This window comes from Somniosus microcephalus, chromosome 5 (genome assembly GCF_052327205.1).
Source record: "Somniosus microcephalus isolate GS21.2 chromosome 5, FLI_Smic_1.0, whole genome shotgun sequence".
In the NCBI taxonomy this organism is placed as follows: domain Eukaryota; kingdom Metazoa; phylum Chordata; class Chondrichthyes; order Squaliformes; family Somniosidae; genus Somniosus; species Somniosus microcephalus.
The window spans coordinates 210734827-210750579 of NC_140991.1; the positions used below are offsets into that span (position 1 = coordinate 210734827).

The following is a 15753-nucleotide window of genomic DNA, read 5'->3' on the forward strand; positions in this document are numbered from 1 at the left end:
TCAACTGTTCTAATTGTCGTTGTACTTTGACATAAGTTTGGGACCGAGCTCGGTGTTCTTCCGTCGTGGATGAATCCTTAGCTTGAGCAGGCTCAGAATTCTCTGTCAACCTGGGGTTCTGCTCTACAGCTTGATTTTGCTTGGTAACATGGGCCTGCCTGCCTGTCTTCGTTTCCTTTCCTCTCATCAGCAATTCCCTTTTTGCCTTGTCTTCCATGTTTACATTGGTCGTCACGTCATCCATTTCAGAATCTGAGCTGATAGCTTGTACCGAGTCCTCCTTCCCTATGGCTTTTAGGTAGTGCCATTCTATGTTTATTTTCTGCATCCACTCCCGCCCTAGGAGTGGTGGTCCTCCCTCAGGTAATACGTACAGATTCATCCGTGGGTGTTCTTTGCCCCTATCTCTCACTTTGACTCGTATTTTTCCCATGGGGTATACATTATGCCCCGTGTATGTCTGTAATACGAATTTAGTATTTCTTAAGGGTATGTGAGAGAATAGCCGGTGGTAGTCCTTTTGGTTGATGACTGATACAGCTGATCCCGTGTCCAGCTCCATTCGTACTTGGACTCCAGCTATTGTTAGTGTGACCCAGATCGTCTGTAGATCAGTTACTTTACCCACATTGTGGATTCTCAGACTATCCAGCTCCTGGCTGTTTGTGTCTGAGTCTGAATTTTGTTCGTCTGAACTCTTTTCAGCCACCTGATGCACCTTGTTGTACTTTTCTTGTGGTGGTGGCTTCCTTTGCTTGTTGGTCTTCTTTCCGGACCTGCATACCCTCGCGATGTGACCCAGTTTGCCACATTTCCTGCACTCTTGGTTCTTAAACCAGCACTGATTCTGGTCGTGCGTTGTCTTTCCACAACGGTAGCATTTGGAAGTGCTTGCAGTAATTTGGTCCACCCCGAGTGCCGCCGCCTTTAGCTGCATTTCCGCTGTTCCTTTCGCTGCAGCTTCGTGCGATGAAGCTATGAGGACAGCCCTGTCCAGTGTGAGGTCGTTTTCTTCTAGAAGTCGCTTCTGCGTTCCTTCTTTGGCCAAGCCGCATACGAACTTGTCCCGCAGCGCCTCTGTCAAATTCCCTCCAAACTGGCAGTATTTCGCTAGCTTACGCAGTTCGACTAAGTATTCCGCATTGCTTTCATCTTTCCTCTGGGTTCTTGCGTAAAATTTAAATCGTTCAGCCAGCATCAACGGTGTGGGGTTCAAGTGATCCTTCAGCACTGCTACGATCTCTTCGAAGGTCTGGTCCACTGGTTTAACTGGTGCTATTAGATGTTTCAAGAGCCCGTATGTTTTTGCTCCCATCGAATTTAACAAAGTTATTGCCTTGTCGTCATCCTCAATTTCGTTGGCTTTGCAATATATTTCTATGCGTTCCACATACGTGGCCCAGTCCTCTATCTCAACATCAAAATCATTAATATTTCCTCGCTTAGGCATCTTCTTCTCTTCTCGAGAACAACACAAGTATTTCTTTACTTATTATTATTTTTCCTCTCTTCTTGAGAACAACACCAGTATTTCTGTAAATTCTTATTATTTTTCTAAGATGTCGGTTTCCCGCTTCTGTCTTCTTCCCCGGCGGTTTTCCCGCGAAAAATGGCGGCTTTCCCGCGCTTCTCGCTCTCCCCGCCCACTTCAATGGCGGTTTTCCCGCGCTTGGCGGTCTTCACCCGACCCCCGACGCTGTCTTTCAGCCCGAGTGCGGCCCTTATCTCCGCCGCGATCGATGGCCCGCGCTGTTCACCGCGGCTCTCACGCCTTCAGTGTCTGCCGACTCTGCCCTACCAGCCCGAGTGCGGCCCTTATCAGGAATTGCGATCGATGGCCCGGCTGCGCCCCTCACTTCAAAGCGACCCGGCCCTTATCAGTGGATGCGATCGATTGCCCGCGCTGCGCCTCTCGCCCGAAGCGGCTCTCGGCCCTTATCGCTGGTGCGATCGCTGGCTCGCGAAGCGCCTCCCGCTCGAAGCGGCTCTTGCTCGCTCCCTCTCGGGCTCTGGCTCACCCGCTCGCGCGGCTCTTGCTCGCTCCCTCTCGGGCTCTCGCTCAGCGGATTCAAACGCCTCTCCCCGACCTCCCGCAGTCTGGCCCTTTCCTCCCCGGCTGCGGCTGATTCTTCGCGGGTTATTTATTTATTTATTTATTTATCGCCACCGCGCCTTGTGATCCCGGTCGCTGTCCGGCCTTTTTTACCCCCTCGACCGTGGTGGTCACTGCCCTTATCCTCCGGATATTTTCCACACTTTCCCCTACTCACAGTCGTTGCGGTCGCCGGTTGCTTTCTTTTGTTAGTTGATCGACGCACTCCGCACCGTGGTAAAAGGGTAGTTGTGCCTGTTGCTGATGAACTTTCGTTGCTAGTCTGCTTCCTGTCTGTTGCTGCAGCCTCGTGTGTTCTTCCAGCAGCACGACGAAGGCGGTTGCCTCACTTCGACGCTCCTTAGTTGCTTAGGAACTACTGTTGCCGCAGGGTACGATCGGCCTCGTCGCCATTGTAAAGTCTGTGGGTTGTATTGCAAATAATACACAGACTCCAAGATTAACAAATAAAACAGGTCTTTACTATTCAGAGGTTCGGGCGAATCTGCCCTAGTTAACGTATCACAACCCTTATATACTGGTGTGGTCACTATCGGTATTACAGTATACATGAGCCAACAAATAGTGCCACACCTAAAGTAGTGCTCTTAAAGGCGAACGGTTACATTCTATAGTTCCCTTAAAGGTAAACAGGTACATACACTACACCAACACACTCTACTTTGTGTGCCAAGAGGGCGAGTCCTTGTCCAGGCTTTTCCGGCCCCTGGCCGACCTGCTGCTCCGCCTCAACCTGGGCCCTGTGGGTGCTGCAAGGCTGGGGGAAGGCTCCTGAGGGGCACATTGCGTGACGGCAGATGCCCTTGGGGGTCGGCCTAGACGAGCTCTGGCCCTCGAGGGGCCGGCTGCTGACTGCTGCAGCTGTGGCTGGGCAGCATCAGTCCCTCCAGCAGCTCGTCGCAGCTTCGCTGGGGGAGTGGCAGTGGCGGCTGCAGCAATGGGGGCAAGCTGGCTGATGCCAGGCGCTCGCTGCTCGCCTGAGACACTGGCACTCGGCCGGGCTGGCACTGCAGCAAGCGCAGCAATCTGGTGAAGGCCAGACCGCTGTGCTGCTGCAGCGCGGCGGGTGCCCTGGCGATGCCTGCCTGACACAGCGAGTGTGGCAGCAGTGAGTGCCCGTACTGCCCTGGTCTGTGCCCGCATCAGACCAGCCAGTGACTGCACGGCACCACTGATCAACTGTCCACTCGCTGCCTGTGCTGCCCTGAATTCGTCCCGACTCGCGTCCTGTGCTGCCCTGAATTCGGCCCGACTCGCGTCCTGTGATGCCCCGAATTGTTCGAGACCCCTGGCCTGTGAGGCCCCGAAATCGGACACACTATGAGCCAGGGACTCAATGGCCTCAGGCAACCGTGCCACAACCCCCATGAACTCGGTGTGCCGACGATCCGAGTCCGCGGACATTTGATCAAGGAGGCGCACCTCCTGGGCGAGGACCGTCTCCGGACTGGAGGCCGGACTCTCCCTCTGGGGAGAAGGCAGCCGAGCTGCCCGACCCTTCCCACGTGGCTGCACGCCACTGGGCCCAGCAACTACACTCCCCTGCAACACTTCCCCCCTCTGGGGAGAAGGCAGCCGAGCTGCCCGACCCTTCCCGCGTGGCTGGACGCCACTGGGCACAGGAGCTACACTCCCCTGCAACACTTCCCCCCTCTGGGGAGAAGGCAGCCGTGCTGCCCGACCCTTCCCGCGTGGCTGGACGCCACTGGGCACAGGAGCTACACCCCCCTGCAACACTTCCCCCTGGCTCTCCTCCAGGGAAGACGTGTCCCCTCCATTGCCATCCCCTGGCGCGGATGAGGGTTCCCCCGATGGGCCGCCTTCCTCTTGCTCCTCCTCGTCCTCCTCTTCCGAGGGACTGACACTCGCAGCTTCAGGGACCTCCTCCTCACCAGCTGAAAGCAGGAAGGCACAAGAGTAGCTTTAGAGTGAGGACAGGGCGTCAGCGAGGGAGGCATGAGTGGTGGCATTCTGCACATTGGTCGGACAGTGGCAAAGGATGTAGATCTGAAGCGCAAGGGGAACGAGAGAGGTCCAAAAGGTCATGTCCTTACCATTGGGGCCCAGCACAGGGTCAGCATCTCCAATTGCAACGGGGCCAATCACCCGGGCACCCATGAGTCGACCCACGCGCTCCTCCAGGTCACTGAGCTGCTGGAACTGGGGACGGCCTCCCCCGGTGACAGTCCGGCTCTTCAGATTCTGGGCCAGCTTGGCCTGCAAGAGAAAGGACGGCCTCTAAGTACAGTGTGGTGCCCTGTTGTTGTGTGCACTGCCTCCCATGGTCGAATAGCTTGGCCAGTGTGTAAAGTGCAGAAAGTGCAATTGATGTTCATGCCAGTGCCATAGCTGCTGGATGAGGGCTGGCCATTAGGCCTTTGAGGTCCATTTGCCCATAATGTGAGATGCACATGCAAGGATGAGGAGGACACTGGAAAGGGTACTCACCCTGACAATCCGAGTGAGGTCGTTAAACTTTTTCCGGCATTGGACAACAGTCCGGGGGACATCGCAGGTGGCTGTGACCCTCTGGGCGATATCCCTCCAGGCTCTCCTGTACACCCTGTTGGGAGGCTTCTTGCCACTGTCCGGGAACAAGATATGGCTTCTCTTCTCCAAAGCCCTAACCAGCACCTTTAAATCATGGCCAGAGAAGCGCTGCGCTTGCTCACGGGCCCTCTGCATCCTTCCTGGCGCTATTTCTCTCCAGCAGCAGTGTTTAGGCCTAGCTGGAGGGCTGCAGTATCCAGGGCGTGGCAGCAGACCAAGTCGACCCTTTCCCCTTTAAGAGCTGGCCGGCGCCAGGGTGTCTGCTGTCAATCAAAACATGACCGCACCTGCGCTGCGCCCGGCCTCGGCGGTATCAGTCTGCACCGCCGGCTTAGCACCTAAGGATAGCCGTGCATCGCCAGTTTTAGCGCTCGAGCAAACTCCTTGGCCAAAGCTACTGAATTTCGGCGAACTGCCCTCCACTTTCTGGCGGGTGCAAACTTTAGCGGCCGCCCGACTTTACCGCCCCAAAAGTGGCTATACTGAATTTCTAGGCCTTACTATCTGCTTCAATGATCTGAAAACCATATAAATGTACGTGAAATGTATGGATTCCCTTTTGTTTCAAGTCTGATGAAGGTCGAAAGTTTAACACATTTTGGCTTAGAAATTCAGTGTAGCCACTTTTGGGGCGGTAAAGTCGGGCGGCCGCTGAAGTTTGCGCCCGGCGCAAAGTCGAGGCCACTTCGCCGATATTCAGTAGCATCGCCCTCAGAGGTTGCTGCTGCGCTAAAACTGGCGATGCACGACTATCTTTAGGCGCGAAGCCGGCGGTGCTGAGTGATACCGCCGAGGCCGGGCGCAGCGCAGGTGCGGTGATTTTTTGATTGACGGCAGACACGCTGGCCCCGGCCAGCTCTTAAAGGGGGAAGGGTCGATTTGTTTGCCTGCAACACCCTGGACACTGCAGCCCTCCACCTAGGCCTGAGCACTGCTGCTGCAACTCTTTACCGCCCAGGACGATGCAGAAGGCCCGGGAGAGAGCGCAGCGCTTCAGCGAAGGTGACCTGAGGCTGCTGGTTAGCTCAGTGGAGCGAAGACGCCATGTTTTGTTTCCTGACAGTGGCAAGAAGCCGCTGGCCAGCGTCTACCGCAAAGCCTGGAGGGATGTCTCCAACAGGGTGACATCCAACAGCGTGGTTGCCAGGAATCCTGTACAATGCAGAAAGAAGTTCAACGACCTCACTCGGATTGTCAGGGTGAGTACCCTTTCCAGTGTCCTCCTCATCCTTGCATGTGCACCTCACATTATGGACAAAGGGACCTGAAAGCCCTAATGGCCAGCCCTCATCCAGCAGCTATGGGACTGGCATGAACATCAATTGCACATTCTGCACTTTACACACTGTCCAAGCTATTCGACCATGGGAGGCAGTGCAGACAAGATCAGGGCTACACACCGTAATTAGAGGCCGTCCTTTCTCTTGCAGGCCAAGCTGGCTAACAACAAGCGTAGCCAGATTGCGACCAGGGGAGGCCGACCTCAGCTCCAAGAGCTCACCGACCTCGACCAGCGCGTGGAGCGCATTATGGGAGTCCGGGTGATTGGCCCCTTTGCCACTGGAGATGCCGACCCTGTTCTGGGCACCAATGGTAAGGACATCACCTTTTGGACCTCTCTCGTTCCACTTGCGCATCAGATCAACATCCTTTGCCACTGTCCGACCAATGCGGTGAATGGCACCACTCATGCCTCCCTCTCTGATGCCCTGTCCTCACTCTAAAGCTACTCTTGTGCCTTCCTGCTGTCAGATGGTGACTCGCCAGGTGAGGAAGAGGTCCCTCAAGCTGCCAGTGTCAGCCCCTCGGAAGAGGAGGAGGAGGAAGAGGAAGCTGGCCCATCAGTGGCACCCTCAGCCGCGCCAGCCCATGGCGATGTAGGGGACATGGCTTCCCTGGAGGGGAGCCTGGGGGAAGGGTCAGAGGAGAGTCAAGTTCCGGGGCCCAGCGGCCTGCAGCAATGCGGGAGGGGTGGGAAAGCTTGGCAGCCTTCTCCCCAGAGGGTGGGTGCGGCCTCCAGTCCTGTGACGGTCAGCGCAGAGGAGGTGCGCCTCCTAGAGGAGATGGCCGTCGACTCTGAGCGTAGGCACACTGAGCTCATGGTGGTAGTGGCACGGATGCCTGACTCCATAGAGTCACTGGCTAAGAGTGTCCAGGAATTCGTGGCAGCACAGGCCAGGAGTCTGCAGGAATTCGGGGCAGCACAGGCCAGGAGTCTGCAGGAATTCGGGGCAGCACAGGCCAGGAGTCTGCAGGAATTCGGGGCAGCACAGGCCAGGAGTCTGCAGGAATTCGGGGCAGCACAGGCCAGGAGTCTGCAGGAATTCGGGGCAGCACAGGCCAGGAGTCTGCAGGAATTCGGGGCAGCACAGGCAGCTAGTATCCAAATGCTCAGTCGTGCCGTCCAGCCACTGGCTGGTCTCATGCGGTCACAGACCAGGGCAACACGGGCACTAACTGCTGCCACACTCGCTGCGTCAGGCAGGCATCGCCAGGGCACCCGCCGCGCTGCAGCAGCACAACGGTCTGTCCTTCAGCAGATTGCTGCGCATGCTGCAGTGCTGGCCCGGGCGAGTGCCACTGTATCAGGCGACCAGCGAGCGCCTGCGATCAGCCAGCTTGCCCCCATTCCTGCAGCCGCCACTGCCACTCCACCAGTGCAGCTGCCACGAGCTGCTGGACAGACTGATGCCGCCCAGCCAGCAGTCACCAGCCGGCCCCTCGAGGGCCAGAGCTCGTGCAGGCCGACCCCCAAGGGCATCTGCCGTCACGCCATGTGCCCCTCAGGAGCCTTCCCCCAGCCTTGCTGCAGCCACTGGGCTCACATTGAGGAGGAGCAGCAGGGCGGGCAGGGGCCACACAAAGATGCGGAAGGCATCGCCCTCGCGGGGCAAAAAGTAGAATGTGTGGGCAGTTGTGTTTGTTTGTTATGAAGGCCGAGGATGTTGTGTTTGGTTTTTATGAAGGCCGAGGATCACAGTCATTTTTGTTTCACTGTTTTGATCATCCTCTCCAGGTTGTGGGAGCCAGTTATGTGTCTGACTGTTTTTTGGGGTTTTTTTCTGTTGTTGTTTGTCATGCGGGAAGGTCACAGAGTTTGTGAAATAAACAATTTTCTTTATTCAGATTATCCATGCTTGAACTTTGAAGTCTTTGTTGCCTTGACCGGCTGAGGGCTTGCGGAGCGGCTCCATTCATCTTCTTTCATTGGCACAAGCCATTCCCTGAGAGGGGGCCTAGAACCTACGTTCAATAAGCCGCCGACGGGCGGCCCTTGGACCTTGTGCCTCCCTCCTGTGCTGGTCCTCCTCCTCCTGCTCCTCCTGCTCCTCCTCCTGAGGTGGTGCTCCAATCTGTGGTGGCAATGCCTGAGTCCTGCGGATAGCCAGGTTGTGCAGCATGCAGCAAACGACCACAAAATGGGAGACTCGCTCCGGAGAATACTGCAGGGCTCCGCCGGAACGATCCAGACAGCGGAACCGTTGCTTCAGGACGCCGATTGTTTGTTCGATGATGTTCCTGGTCGCTTGATGGCTCTCGTTGTATGCCTCTTCAGCAGGGGTCCTGGGCGCGCGGAGCGGGGTCATGAGCCAGGTACACAACGGATAGCCTTTGTCGCCGATAAGCCATCCTCGTGGCTGAGGCTGTGCCTGGAACATGTCAGCCACAGTAGTCTGTCGCAGGATGAAGGCATCGTGGCTGCTGCCTGGAAAGTGGGCATTGACAGCTAGGATGAGCTGCCTGTGGTCACACACCAGCTGCACGTTCAGCGAATGGTAGCCCTTCCGGTTGCGGTAATCCTCGGCATTCTCCACAGGTGCCCGCAAAGCCACATGCGTGTAGTCAATGGCGCCCTGCACCATGGGGAAGCCCGCTATTCTTCCAAATCCCATTGCATGCTGTTGCTGCTTGTCCAGGGTCATGGGGAAGGAGATGAACTGACGTCTCCTTCTGAAAAGGGCATTGGTCACCTGGTGGATGCAGCAATGCACGGCGAACTGGGAGATGTTGGCAATGTCCTCTGCAGCGGATTGGAAGGAGCCGGTGGCATAGAAGTTGAGAGCCACCGTTACCTTCACTGCCACCGACAGAGACGTCCTGCACCTCAGCTGTGGCTGCAGATCTCTCTGAAGCAGCTGGCAGATCTCTGTGACCACCTCCCTTCGGAATCGCAGCCTCCTAACACACTGCTCGTCAGACATGTTGAGATAGGAGAACTGCTGGCGGTATACCCTGGGTGGGTAAGGCCTCCCTTGCCGACGCCTGTTGCCCCCTCTCCGTCTACCCAGGGCTGCCACTCTCTCACGGCGTCTGTGAGCCCTTTGGATGTAATTGTGAAGGCCAGCGTTGACACCCATTGCAGCCCCCATAATATGCTGGCAAACAATGAGATATCATTGAAGGCAAAGACAATTGCAAAGCTGTGGCCTGAAGCCAGAAGTACCTGTCCTAGTGTTGGGCCAAAGCAGTAAGCTCTCTACCTTGGCCTCTCTCCAAAGATCCGTTTCACAAGAATGAGTGCTGCAAAATGGCAGCCTTTTATAGTGCAGGGGAAGTGCCCTTTAATTTGCGCTCCCCGCGGCCCGCATCGGCTGAGCACCGTTCCACTCAACAGTCGCTAGGGCCGCCCGGTGCACAATGGGCCGGCGCGACTGAAGATCCAGTTGGGGATGCACAAAGGGCGTTGCACGAGGAAATGACGTCATGATCTGCGCGCGCAGCTGAGCGCGCGCAAAGACTTTGCGCCGGCGCTAAATGTTCACTGAAGTTGGGGCGAGGCGCAGATCGCGCTGCGCCTGGGCGCTAAGCGCCTAGCGCTCGACATCCACTCCTCCTAAGGCGCTAACAGCTGGCGCAACCAACTGAATTTCTAGCCCTTTGTCTCTCTTCAGGTGCTGTGTAATATAACACTCCTCACAAGCAGGAAGATATCTCAGAGTGCATAACATTAAGGAGAAAAAGGATAGGGTGAACATGGAGCATGGGGAAAGACGAAAGAAGTATACGTAGTGTTTAGGGCCTAGAAATTGGATTAGGCCCGAAACGGGCAGTGTCAAGGGCCAGCGCTATTTGTCTGCGCCCATTGAAAGTGGTCCAGGCAGCACGCAAAATTCATGTTGCCTGTTCATTATAATGATTGGAGCGCTGATCTCAGTGCTAAACGTGCTGCTGAGTGGCTTAGCACTTAACGGGGTGGCGGAGGGGAGGGATGGGGGCAACATCGGGAGCAGTCTAATAGCCAGTAATGTTTGGTTTAGGCTCTTTCCCGCATTACAACAGTGACTCCACTTCAAAAAAGTACTTCATTGACTGTAAAGCGCTTTGAGACGTCCGGTGGTCATGAAAGGCACTATATAAATGCAAGTCTTTCTTTCTTCTTTCTTTGCTCTACTTAGACCTGGGTGTCCTTGTGCACCAGTCGCTGAAGGTAAGCATGCAGGTGCAGCAGGCGGTTAAGAAGGCAAATGGCATGTTGGCCTTCGTAGCGAGAGGGTTTGAGTACAGGAACAAAGATGTCTTGCTGCAGTTGTACAGGGCCTTGGTGAGACCGCACCTTGAGTATTGTGTGCAGTTTTGGTCGCCTTATCTGAAGAAGGATGTTCTTGCCATGGAAGGAGTTCAGCGAAGATTCACCAGGCTGATACCTGGGATGGCAGGAATGACGTATGAGGAGAGATTGGGTCGATTGGGCTTGTACTCGCTGGAGTTTAGAAGAATGAGAGGGGATCTCATTGAAACTTATAAAATTCTGACAGGACTGGACAGACTAGATGCAGGAAGGATGTTCCTGATGGTCGGGGAGTCCAGAACCAGGGGTCACGGTCTAAGGATAGGGGGTAGGCCATTTAGGACAGAAATGAGGAGGAATTTCTTCACCCAGAGAGTGGTGAACCTGTGGAATTCTCTACCACAGAAGGCAGTAGAGGCCAATACATTAAATATATTCAAGAAGGAGTTGGATATATTTCTTAAGGCTAAAGGGATCAAGGGGTATGGGGAGAAAGCAGGGACCGGGTACTGAATTTGGATGATCAGCCATGATCGCATTGAATGGCGGAGCAGGCTCGAGGAGCCAAATGGCCTACTCCTGCTCCTATCTTCTATGTTTCTATGTTAAAGGGGAGGTGCTTTGTTGTAGCATCACCTCATTGTCAATCTGGATGAAGACATGGCTCAGCAACCAAGGGAGCGAGCACGAAGATTCTTGGATGCTGCACTGGAGGCCTTGGTCATTGGCGTTCAAAGAAGGTGGGCTGTACTATTCCCGCAGGGTGGCAGGAAGCTATCCAAGGCCACTTGCAGATGGCTCTGGGAGGAGATAGCTAACTCCATCACGGCTACCAGTGTGGTTCCAAGGACGTGGATCCAGTGCCAACAAAAGTTTAATGACCTCACATGGCAGGTCAAGGTGAGTGAAGGCTTCAGCAAATACCATATCCCACCATTTGCACCGCAAATCTCACACACTGCTCAATGCACTACACCCCCATCACTCACCTACCAACAATCTCTACCTATCACCACGCATACCTTACAATAATAGCTTCACTTCACCCTCACAACCATACCATTGCTGCAACACTAACACCCACATCTCACACCTTGCACACACTGACAGCTATTCAACAATGGCAGGCACATCAGCCAAACACATTACACTACACTCACTGACTCGTGACCCTTTCTCTTGCAGGCAAAGGTGGCACAGAACAGGAAGGAGCAGCGGCAGATGGGAGGCAGCCAAGCTGTTATACAGAACCTTAGCAACCTCGAGGAATCCATCCTTGACATCATTCGAGGGGCAGTGACAGAGACCGTGGCAATGGGAGAAGTTGAAGTGGTTGCTGAAAATGATGGTATGGTCATACCTAATCCTTCTTCTCACATCCCACTTCCCCCTCATCCCACAATCTCTTCTTACTTACAAGCTGCTGATGATGAATCCAACCCTTGTACCTTTCTGCTTTTAGATACCCAAGAAGTGCCATTAGCACAGACTGTCCCTGAGGTTGTGGAGGAGAGTGATGGAGGAGAAGAAGACACACCGTCGCTACATCTGACACTCGCAGACACCAGCTCAGAAAATGGCACTGCACAGAACTTGGAGGGTAGTATAGAGGCGGGAGCTGCACATGGTGTGGCACTAGACACAAGTGGGCTGCAGCCAAGCCAGGGGGGAAGGGTAGCTTGGGGGCCAGCTCCCCGGAGGGCGAATTCGCACACGAGTTCTGTGGCCTTCAGAAGAAGGGCGATGGGCATGCACACGGAAATGCTAGGTGCAATGGCAAGCCTGCCAGAAAGCCTTCTGTCAGTGTCAAGGAACATGGAGGAGAATGGCTACAACATTAGACGGTGCTTTGTGCGGAGCTTAAAGCCCATGATTTCCAGGATGGAAATGATGGCCAACTCCAGGAGAGAACTTGTGGACCCAGCCATGATGCTGCGTGTGATGGCCGATGTCACAGCTTCCATTGTAGCACAAGCGGAAGTGACCCAACATCTCAGTGCTGCAGTGGAAGCACGGGCTGCTCTCGTGCAGGCTCAGTTTGCTGCCACACAAGCTCAGACTGCTGCCATTATCGCTGGGTTTACAAGTGTCGAAAGGGGATTGCAGGGTGTCGCAGTAGGCCAGCAATCTGTCCTCCAATAGATTGCTAGATATGCTGAGACACTGCCCCGGGGGAGTGGCAATGGGTCTGTGGAGATAGACCCTGCTCCCCTCCCTCAGGATGACACCATTCTTACTTCTACCACTGCCACTCTGCTATTACCCTTGCTGCTGCCTATCTGCCAGCCAGACCAGACTGATGCCACCCATGCTGAGGTAGTGCAGTCTACAGCCGGGCCTTCTAGGTCTACACCTGGTCGAGGACGTCCTGCAAGGCCATCTGTACTCTCCCCCACTGAAAGCCAGCAGCGTTCCACCAGCCATGCTGCAGCCACTGGGACAGCACTCCATAGGAGCACTCGAGTAGGTAAAGGCACGGGAACGACAGGCACTAAGGCAAAGCACAAGGGTGACTAGTTGATATGGTAATGTTGATTGGATTCTGATAAATTTATGATTTGTGTTTGAAATGTGTCTTTTGTAGTGGCTCTCATTTCAGCTTTGAGCCCTCAAGGACACTATACTATTCCGTGACAGAGGGATGGTATTATAGGGAAGTGGGGTTTCATTCACTGGAATCGGAGTCTGATGAGGTGTTCACAAACAGCCCATCCAGAACGAGGATTTGCTGCCTGCCTCCTCCCTCCCTGCCTCCTCTTCCTCATCCTTATCCTTTTCCTTTTCCTTTTCCTCCTCCTCCTCCTCCTCTCCCTCCTCTCGCAATCTGTGGTGGCAAGGGCTGTGCCCTCATGATGGCCAAGTTGTGAAGCATGCAGCAGACCACCACGACATGGGACACCTGCTCCACCGAGTACTGGAGGGCTCCTTCTGAGCGGTCAATACAGCGGAATCGTTGCTGCAGCAGCCCGATGGTCTGCTCGATGATGTTCCTGGTGGCAGCATGGCTGTGTATGAGTGCTGGGCATGAGTGTTGGGGTTGCGGAGGGGAGTCATCAGCCAGGTGCAGAACGAATAGCCCTTGTCTCTGAGCAGCCACCCTCAGGTTCAACATGGTGGCTGAACGATTGCTGACACATCGGACTGGCGCAGGATGAAGGCATCATGACTGCTGCCAGGATAGCAGGCATTCAACATCATAATGCGCTGGGCGCGGTCGCACAACAACTGCACATTAAGTGAGTGGTAGCCTCAGGATTGGTATATGGTGCCCGCAAAGCCACGTGTGTGCAGTCGATGACACCGTGCACCATGGAAAAGCCCACTATCCTGGCAAAGCCACATGCGCACTCCTCCTGCTTCTCTCTGTTCAGAGAGAAGGCAATGTAATCCCTTTCCCTGGGGTAGAGAGCCTCTGTGATGTCCTGGATGCAGCGATGGATGGCAAACTGGCAGATGTTAGCTATGTCTCCTGCTGCAGACTGGATGGATCCGCTGGCGAAGAAATTGAGGGCCACGGTGACCCTGAGGGCCACTGGGAGAGCTGTGGTTGCCCAGCTCTGAGGCTGCAGGTCTGGTTGTAGGAGGAGGCAAAGTTCTGTGACCACCTCCTTGGTGAAGCAGAGCCTTCTAATACACTGCTCCTCTCTTAAGTGGAGGTAAGAGAAGTGCGAGCATCTTCTCCTCTTCTTCGCTGCCTCTGCCCCCTCTCCCAAAGATACTGAAGTACAAGGAGGACTGCAAGTAGAGCCCCCATGACTGTGAGCAAGTGGTGTGAGCAGATACCTTAAATGAGAATGAAGATGTTCTCCACTTGCAGCAACACTCCCTGTGACCTCAGGAACTTTAATAAATCTGTTGAGAAAGCTGCAGGAGTTGCAGAAAGTTACACAGAGCCAGTTATACAGAGAAACATGTCAGCTGCAAGTTGTTGATGATGATCCCTTTAAATAGCACTGCTGGAGGCTCCTTCCTGCTGCTGAACACTTGGTCAGCTGGTCGTGATTAAGAGCGGGTGGTAAGTGGAGCAGCGACAACGAAAATGGCAGATTGTGCGTCAAGTGAGCGTTGCACACTCATTGATGTCACAATCTGCCTCTTTTCCATTTTAGCAGCGAGGGCAGGCAACGGCAGTGCTGCCAACCTGACGAAAACGGCGGCCACCACAGGACCTGCCAGAAGCGGGTGGAAGCGAGGCAGTTTTTTTTCAAAACGGGCCTTAACGGCCGGTGCTAAATCAACGAATTTCTAGGCCTGGAATAGGAAACTTAAAACAGTCAATCACGATGGTTTTAAGCAGGTTTTAGAAAGCAAGGGGAGATGCAGGAGCGTAATGTTTGAATGAACAGCCGCCAATGTTGGAAGAGAGAGTGAGGGTTGAGCGGTTGTCCATCGTTAGAGCAGCTGGACACATGAAGAGACACAACGAAAAGTGGGGCCATGACGATGGAGTAATTGGAAAACAAGGACAAGAATTTTAATATCGACATGCTCGGGCATAGGAAATACTTCCAGCCTTTTCTGTTTTTATATTGGATTCTCATCTTTTTGCTAGAGAAGCTTGGAAACTGTATTCAAAGAGTTAAACAGTTTTGCATAATAAATGATGCAAAGCTGAGAAATATACAGTTGGGCTAATCAAACAGTCAAATGCTATGGCAATAGGCCTATTTGTTTCACACCCTCTTTTATTTGGCAAGTAATCCTTCCAACTTTGCTGCTGCTTGACAACTGACCTGAATAATTTATCACATACAAACTGCGAAGTTACCTGTTGTGAACTCACTGCAGAGCAAGATCTCTCACTCGAGCTATGGTGAGGATCTACTTTCCTGAAGAGTTAGGTGGGATAAAGGGAACTACTAATCCCACAGTGATAGCTAGGATTACATAGGCTATATGGCCAGAAACAAGCCATTCGGCCCAACCAGTCCATACCAGCGTTTAAGCTCCATTCGAGACTTCTCCCGTCTTTCCTCATTTAAATCTATCTGCATAACCCCCTATTCCCTTTTCCCTCATATGCTTGTCTAGCTTCCCCTTAAATGCATCTATACTATTCACTTCAACCACTCCCTGTGGTAGCGAGTTCCACATTCTCACCATTCTTTGGGTAAAGAAGTTCCTTTTGAATTCCCTATTGGATTTCTTGGTAACTATCTTATATTGATGGCCTCTAGTTTTGCTCTTCCCCACAAGTGGAAACACTCTCTCTGTATCCACTCTATCAAAACTTTTCATAATTTTAAAGACTTCTATTAGGTCACCCCTCAGCCTTCTTTTTTCAAGAGAAAAGAGACCCAGCCTGTTCATCCTTTCCTGATAGGTATATGCTTGCATTTCTGGTATCATCCTTATAAATCTTCTCTGCACCCTCTCCAGTGCCTCTATATCCTTTTTATAATATGGTGACCAGAACTGTATGCAGTACTAAGTGTGATCTAACCAAGGTTCGTTACAGGTTTAGCATAACTTCCCTACTTTTCAATTCTATCCCTCTAGAAATAAACCCTAATGCTTGGTTTGCTTTTTTATGGCCTTGCTAACCTGTGTCACAACTTTTAGTGATTTGTGTATATTTACT

General features: G+C 53.5%; 1 pseudogene; it reads left to right on the plus strand.

The window, feature by feature from the left end:
• The first annotated feature begins 10832 nt into the window (after positions 1–10832).
• Positions 10833–14405, plus strand: LOC147117561 (uncharacterized; annotated as a pseudogene).
• The last annotated feature ends 1348 nt before the right edge of the window (positions 14406–15753 follow it).